We start from the raw sequence: 8,076 nt of genomic DNA on the forward strand, positions 1-8,076 counted from the left end.
GATTTTATAGACCATATATCTTTTATACCCAATCCTAACAGTCTAACTCTAAAAGAAAAAGCCAATAGCTCTTCCACCATAAGAGCTCATGACTAAAGTCATTTTGCTATCAAAAATCTGTATTTTGGATCCATAATGACTTCTGAGACAAGATTCAGTATGCACAATGCAGTTTGTGAATCGCCTATTCAGCAACAATGAGCACTGCATTCAAATGATCCTATCCTAGGCATTAAATAAGATCAGCCACATTTATTGGTATCTCCTACACTGTAGAAAGTGTCAATGTCATGAAGAATCCTTGTCTTCTTCACTAACAAAATTTATAGTTACCCCTTTCCCCCCAAAACTACCACTTCTGCCAATTTTGCTCTTTATTCAAAATGTGCGATTTTGCTTATGAATCCATCTTAAATTACATCAAACCGCTTCTGGGTGCCATATCATGTCATCAACTACTGCCATTGACTCCTGTAGTTTTCCCAATTGGTAGGCAGATAATAGTTTATAACCAAAGGCACTTGCTGCAGATCAATCCCCTAAGCCAACAAATCTGTGGTGATCAGAACCTGTACTGACCCTCATTTGAACTCCCTCATGATAACATCTTGCTCCTTCTTGGTCCATGTCACTATGCAGAGCAGAAACTGTGAAATCCCTGGCATGCATCTTTTCAGTAAGCCCATATATCTTTCTTCTGGTGTTCAGAAAAATAACAGTCTGTGTAGTTGGTCAGTGTCTCATACATGTCACAAAGAATATCCAGCTTCCCTTACTCTCTTTCACATTAATGTAGAATCCTTAAGGGTCAATTCTTCCTTCTTCACAAGAAGGCAAATAGGATCTCTCAAGAACTTTTTGCTCACTTCTAACGCATAATTTGGCATTGTGGCAGAAAGCAACATAACCTGAATATTAGTACTTAATTTCTGGAAAATCTTGTAGATTTGATCCTGAAATCCACTACTCAACATTTCATTAGCTTCATCCAAAACAAACATCTTGATGCATTTTGGGGAAAGATAACTTCAGTTTAGCAAATCAAATACTCCCAGGAGTTCCAACAACAATGGATGGTGTCTAAGCCTGCAGTTTTTGCATTTGATTCTGAACATTTAGTGCCACCAATTCATGTGTGATGTGTTGCCCCCATACAGACTGCAACAGTTAAAATTACCTTATGGATCTATTGTGCCAGTTCTCTAGTGGGGGCCAATACTAGTGCTTGGGTCTCCTTGAGCTCAATCTCCAACTGTTGCAGGATGGAAATAGAAAATGTGGCTGTCTTTCCAGTAGCTGACTGAACTTGAGCAATCATATCATATCCTTTGATATAGGGGATGATGGCTCTCTGCTGAATGACCAAAAGCTTCTGGAACCTGTACAAGTAGATCCCTTGGGGCAGAGACTCTTGAGATTCATGTCATTGAAGTTGTCTACGATTTTGTTCCAGTTACTCTTGATGACACAATTGGGGTCCATTCCCTCTGGACTGCCATTGTCTCTACAGGTGGCAACAACCAGAAACTCTTTGTTAATCTCCTACTCCCACAGTTCAAGGTCACAGTAGACTGGTCCTGGGCCCTGTATGTCTCTAGCAGCTCTGCTCTGGCAAGAATAGCATGGGCCAACACCATGATTGACACCAGTGCCCACTCTGGCCAGGAGGAGGCAGAAGCAGGGTGAGTGAGCAACATGGCCAACAACAGCCCCAACCTGAAGCATATAGGGGCAGGGGCCTAGGATGAGGCTTAAGTAGCTCCCACATCTTCCACAACCTGCCAAAGTGTAACCCTATTTATTATTTTGAGGAAGGGTCTTTCTCTCTCATACTTTTTAGTGTATTCAATTAAGATAATCATGTGATTTCTGTTGGTTTGATTATTGATATGCTCAATTATGTGGATGGTTTTCCTAATATTAAACCATTCTTGCATGACTTGTATGAATTCCATCTGATAATAGTGAATAATCCTCATGATTACTTCCTGGAGTCTTTTGCTAATATTTTATTTAAGGTTTTTGCATCTATGTTCATTAAAAAGATTGGTCTATAGTTTTCTTCCTCTGTTTTTGGTCTGCCTGCCTTTAGAATCAGTACATATTTGTGTCATAAAAAGAATTTGGTAAGATTTCTTCTTTGCTTATTTTGTCAAATAATTTGTATAATAGTGGGATTAGTTGTTCTTTAAATGTTTGATAGAATTTACTTGTGAATGCATCTAGCCCTGGGGATTTTTTCTTAGGGAGTCCCTTGATGGCTTGTTCAGTTTCTTTTTTTTTTTTGATTGAATTATTTAAGTATTCTATTTCCAATTTTGTTAATCTAGATAATTTATGTTCTTTTAAATATTCACCCATTTCGTCTTGATTGTCATATTTATTGATGTATAATTGGGCAAGATAGTTCTTAATAATTAACTTAAATTGCTCTTCATTAGAGGTAAGCTCACCCTTTTCATCTTTAATACTGTTAATTTGATTCTCTTTCTTTTTTTATTAGATTAACCAGTACTTCATCTATTTTATTTGTTTTCTCAAAGTACCACCTCCTAGTCTTATTTATTAATTCAATAGCTCTTTTACTTTCAATTTTACGAATTTCTCCTTTAACTTTTAGGATTTCCAATTTTGTTTTTATCTAGGGATTTTTAATTTATTCTTTTTCTAATTTTTTTTAAGTTGCAAGCCCAATTCATTGATCCTTTTGATTTTGTTGGTATAGGCACTCAATGATATAAATTTTCCCCTAAGTACTGCTTTGGCTATATCCTATAGCTTTTGATATAAGGTCCTTTCATTGACATTCTTTTTAATCAATTATGTAATTGTATCTATAATTTCTTCTTTGACCTACCAGTTTTGAAAATTAGATTACTTAGTTTCCAATTAATTTTAAATTTGCCTTTCCATGAACCCTTTTTAAATTATAATTTTTACCATATTATGATTTTAAAAGTGGTATTAATTATTTTCTGCTTTCTTCATTTGTTTGCAATATTTCTATGCCCCAGAACATGGTCGTTCTTTGAATATGTACCATGTACTACTGAGAAGAAGGTATATTTCTTTTTATCACTGTTCAATTTTCTACAGATATCTATTAACTCTAATTTTTTCTAACATTTCATTTACTTCCCTTCTTTCTTATTTATTTTTGGTTTGATTCATCTAGTTCTGAAAGAGTAGAGTTGAGATCCCCCACAAGTATGGTCTTACTGTCTATTTTGAGCTCCTTTAATTTTTCCTTTAGAAATCTAGATGCTATACATTTGGTGTTTAGATGTTTAGTAATAATATTACTTCATTGTTTATAGTACCTTTAACAAAATGTAATTTCTTTCTTTATCTCTTTTAATCAAATCTATTTCTACTTTGGCTTTATCTGGTATCATTATTGCTACTCCTGCTTTTTTTACTTTAGATGATGCATAATAAATTCTGCTCTATTATTTTACCTTGAATCAGTGTGTATTACCCAGGCTCAAATGTATTTCTTATAAACAATAAATAGGATTCTTGTTTTTAATTCACCCTGCTATCTGTTTTTGTTTAATTGGTGAGTAAATACCATTCACATTTAGCATTATGATTACTAACTGTGTATTGTCCTTCATCCTATTATCCCTTTTAGATCCTGCCCTATTCCATTTTTCTCTGTTCCTCCTCACCATTATTTTGCTTTTTTTCACCCCTCCACTTCTCCTTCCCTCCAATTACTTCCCTCTTCCCTTGTCTTATTCCTGCTCTATTTTTCTGTAGGGTAAGATAGAATTCCATTATCACTGAGTCAGGTAAGATAGAATTTTATACAACACTGAGTATACTTGTTTTTTCCTCTCTGAACCATTTAAGATGACAGTAAAGTTTAAGCATTACTTGTCAACACACTTATCCTTCCCTCTCCATGATTTTCACTCCTCTTTATGTTAAATAATTTATCCCATTCTATCTCTCTTCCCTTTTTCCTCAGTGAAATCTTCTCTTTTAGCCTTTGATTGATTTTTAATATATCTTTCATATGCATGCATATATATACACATATATATCATTCCGTGTTATCATATTTACATATACATCATATCATCATATATGTCATATCATCATAATCAGCTTAACACCATATTTCTGAGTAAATTTTTCTATCTTCTCTACTATTGAAAGTAATTTTTGAGAATTACAGAAATCCTCTTTCCATGTAGACATATAAACTTTGGCATTCAGGAGTTCTGTTAAATTTTCTCTTTCTTATTTATCTTTTTAGGTTTCTCTTGTGTCTCATGTTTGGACTTCAAATTTTTTTGTTTAGGTCTGGCTTATTCCTCAGGAATGCTTGTAGATCTTTTATCTTATTGAATGTACATTTCCCCCCTGAAATAATATACTCAGTTTTGTTGGATAGGTGACGCTGAATTGTAACCCACATCTTATGCCTTCCTGAATATCATATTCAGTGTCTTTCTATCCTCTAATGTACAAGCTGCTAGGTCCTATCTGATCCTGATTGTAGCTCCATGGTACCTGAATGATTTCTTTCTGGATGCTTGAAGAATTTTCACCTTATCTTAGAGGCTCTTGAATTTAGCTATTATAGTCCTTGAAGTTGTCATTTGAGGATTTCTATCTAGAGGTGATCTATGAATTCTTTCAATTTCAATTTTATTTTCTTGTCAAGGATCTTTAGGAAGTTATCTTTGATAATTTATTGTAATGTAATATAAAAGGTTTTTTTTTCTTGATCATAGCTTTTGTGTAGTCCAATAATTCTCAAATTGTCTCTCCTAGATCTGTTTTCTAAATCAGTTGTTTTTTTCAATAATATTTTATGTTTTCCTCCATTGTTTCATTCCTTTGATTCTACTTTATTGTTTCTTGATTTCTCATGAAATTATTAGTCTAGATCGTCAATCCTGATTTTCAAGACCTGCTTTTCTCCTTTCAGTTTTTTATTCTACTTTTTCAATTGGCCCATTTCTCCTTGTATCACTTTACTTTCTTTTTCATTTTAATTTCTCTTCCCCACTTCTTTGCCTCTCTTAGTAGTTTTTTGAAGTCTTTTTTTGAGCTCTTCAAGAATTTGGGTCAAATTCATATTTTTTTTTTACCATTGGTGTGTTTTCATTGCTTTCACTGTCTCCTTTTGTGTATATACATTGCTTTTGCCTCCATAAAAATTCTTTAGAGTTAGGTGCTTTTTTGTTGTTTGTTCATTTTTTTCCTATCTATTTATAGGTAGACTCTGTATTCTGTGAAATTGGGGTACCTCCTTAAACGTCAGTCCTTGCTTGATGCTATTCTCAGCTTATTTCCTGGGTCTGAGGGCTGAGTGCTCTGGTATCCTCCTCCCCCTACTGATTCAATTGACTCTTGAAATGCTGATGGTTTAAGGACTTACCTAAGGCTCGGGGTTAAGCTTTTGATTTCACTCACTCTGATCTTGATCAAGTCAGGGGTTGATCAAATTCTATCCTTAGGCTTAGGCTCAAGTTTTTGGTCTTTCTGTGAACTTGATCCAATCAGGCACACCTTTGATTACCCTGTCTTGGAGCTCTGCTCTGAACTTTAGGCAGAATGATCAATACTTAGTAATTAGTATTGTCAGCCATCCAAAACTCTACTATTTCCTCATCCTAAACTCATACTAGAAATCCTGGTTTCCCTCTGATCCCACATGGATCAGCCAAATTCAACCCAGACTTTCCAGGGCCAAGACTCTCGACTTCTCCACAGTTTTGAAATTTCAAGGGGTGTGGATTGGTTTGTACCAGTAGTTACCCAGGCAGGATCTTAGAGTGTGCATTTTGGATTGGGCTTGTACTCTGGACCTGAGACAGCAGATTTCAGTTGGCAGATTGGTGGAGTGGTAGGTGGGTAGTTTGCTCTTCCTTCCTTGCTGAAGTCTTTTGTTGGCTTTCCTTTTCTCTCACCCCATTTCCCAGATGATCTCTGCCTGCTTTTTAGGTTTTTCTTTTCTTGAAAGTTGTTTCATTGTGTCTCCTCATTGGTTCTTTCACTCCTATATTTGTTTTGTGGAGATATTTCAATCTTGGTCAGAGAGGATTCTTGTGGTGACATGGAATTGCTCTGGTTAACTCTTACATCTTGGCTCTGTCCCTAGAAGTCTTTCAAAATGTTCTTAAAGGGAGGAAGAAACAAACTTCCATGGAAAGGTTTTTGTTAAAATGGCCTCTAAGTGAAATGGAGGGAAATGTGGCAAAACGGGCAAAATTCACTGAAGAAAATGATGATAATTAAGTAAGGGAAAAAATAGCAATTAAGCTTAGCAACAAAGTTTATATTTTAAGTAATGTGTAAGGTTAATTTTGCATTTAAATGTAGCATTACTTGTGTAGAAAGTAAGTTATGTTAAGCAACAGTGCATGAAATAAAACCTTCTCTGCCAGAATCTTCTCACCTTGAAGATAAATAACATTTCATAACCAAGTTTATTTCTTTACATTCTTTCTAATTATCTATAAATATATTTATTTGTTATTATAAAGTACATTTCATATGTAAATGCATATAAAGCAAAAAAATTATTGTGGTTCTATGAGTCCAGAAGAGATTAATTGCATTTCCATTAATTTAAATGGGGAAATTTTATTTGACACACTAGCAAATTGAGTTATGAGGTTGGCTGTTAGAATAATTTAGGAAAGGGGAAAAGGTTTATACAAAGGGAAAATCACATATAAATAACTGAGTTTATTAACAGTGAAGGGAAAGATAAGGGAAAACAAGGGGAAGGTTTTGCATGTGATTATTTACCCCAACCCACTATAGTTAATTTCTAAGATAAATCCTTTTCTTATTCATTTATTTATTCATTTATTTATTTATTTATTTATTTATTTATTTATTTATTTATTTATTTATTTATTTATTTATTTATTTATTTATTTATTCATTCATTTATTTATTCATTTATTTATTTATTCATTTATTTATTCATTCATTTATTTATTCATTCATTCATTCATTTATTTATTTGTTTGTTTGTTTATTTATTTATTTGTTTGTTTATTTATCTATTCATTCATTTATTTATTTATTTATTCATTCACTCATTTATTTATTTATCTATTTATCTATTCATCCATTCATCCATTTATTTATTTGTTTATTTGTTTAAATCCTTACCTTCTGGCTTGGAGCCAATACTGTGTATTGGCTCCAAGGCAGAAGAGTAGTAAGTGTTAGGCAATGGGGGTCAAGTGACTTGCCCAGGGTCACACAGCTGGGAAGTATCTGAGGCCAGATTTGAACCTAGGACTTCCAGTCTCTAGTCCTGGTTCTCAATCCACTGAGCTACCCAGCTGACCTCAGATTAATCCTTTTCTAAGATGAATTAAATTAAAGATTAATCAGGTTACTAAAGTTATGTCCTAACAGGGAGCCCAGATTCTCACTTAAAGTCCTTTGGTGGGACATGGAGCAGGAATCCAGGTTATGGTGTTCTTAGGTGATCCAGTGTAAAAATGGAGATTTAATCCCTAGACTTCAATCCCCAGAATTCCTTGGTATTTCCCAGAATTCCCTATAATCTCACCTGAGTCTCTACCCAGGCGAGATCACAATTAGTATTTAAACTGGCAGTTAGGACTACCTCACTCTCTTCTATGCTCTGCTCTCCCATTGCTATGATGTAGTAAGTAAGTTCTGAATTGGCTAAACAGCCATGGGCATGTGGTTTTCTTATTTTGTATTTACTTTATTCCTTGATTTATAATATTCCTTAATAAAGCACATAAAATATAATATTTCTATTACAAAAGACTAATTTAATTTTTACACCAGTCAAGGTAGAGATTCTCTTCCCAATACCATCAGGGGGGAGGATATGGAAAAATGGAGATTTGAACCCTAGACTATTACTAGAGATTAATTTAATTTTTACACCAGGCAAGGTAGAGATTCTCTGGTGACCACAAGATTGAACGAGAACTTCTCTTTTTTTTTAAAGATAGCCTAGATAATTTTTTAAGCCACATTTCTCCAAGGCTTTTCGGCAAAGACTCTTGATTCAGCTCACCCTGCTGCCTGCTTGACCGCTTGCCTGCTTCTGGGCTCCAT

At 34.3% G+C, this 8,076-nt stretch overlaps 1 pseudogene; it reads right to left on the bottom strand.

The window, feature by feature from the left end:
• Positions 1 to 232: 232 nt before the first annotated feature.
• On the bottom strand, positions 233 to 8,076 carry LOC100020426 (eukaryotic initiation factor 4A-II-like; annotated as a pseudogene).

This window comes from Monodelphis domestica, chromosome 6 (assembly GCF_027887165.1).
Source record: "Monodelphis domestica isolate mMonDom1 chromosome 6, mMonDom1.pri, whole genome shotgun sequence".
NCBI classification, from domain to species: Eukaryota; Metazoa; Chordata; class Mammalia; order Didelphimorphia; family Didelphidae; genus Monodelphis; species Monodelphis domestica.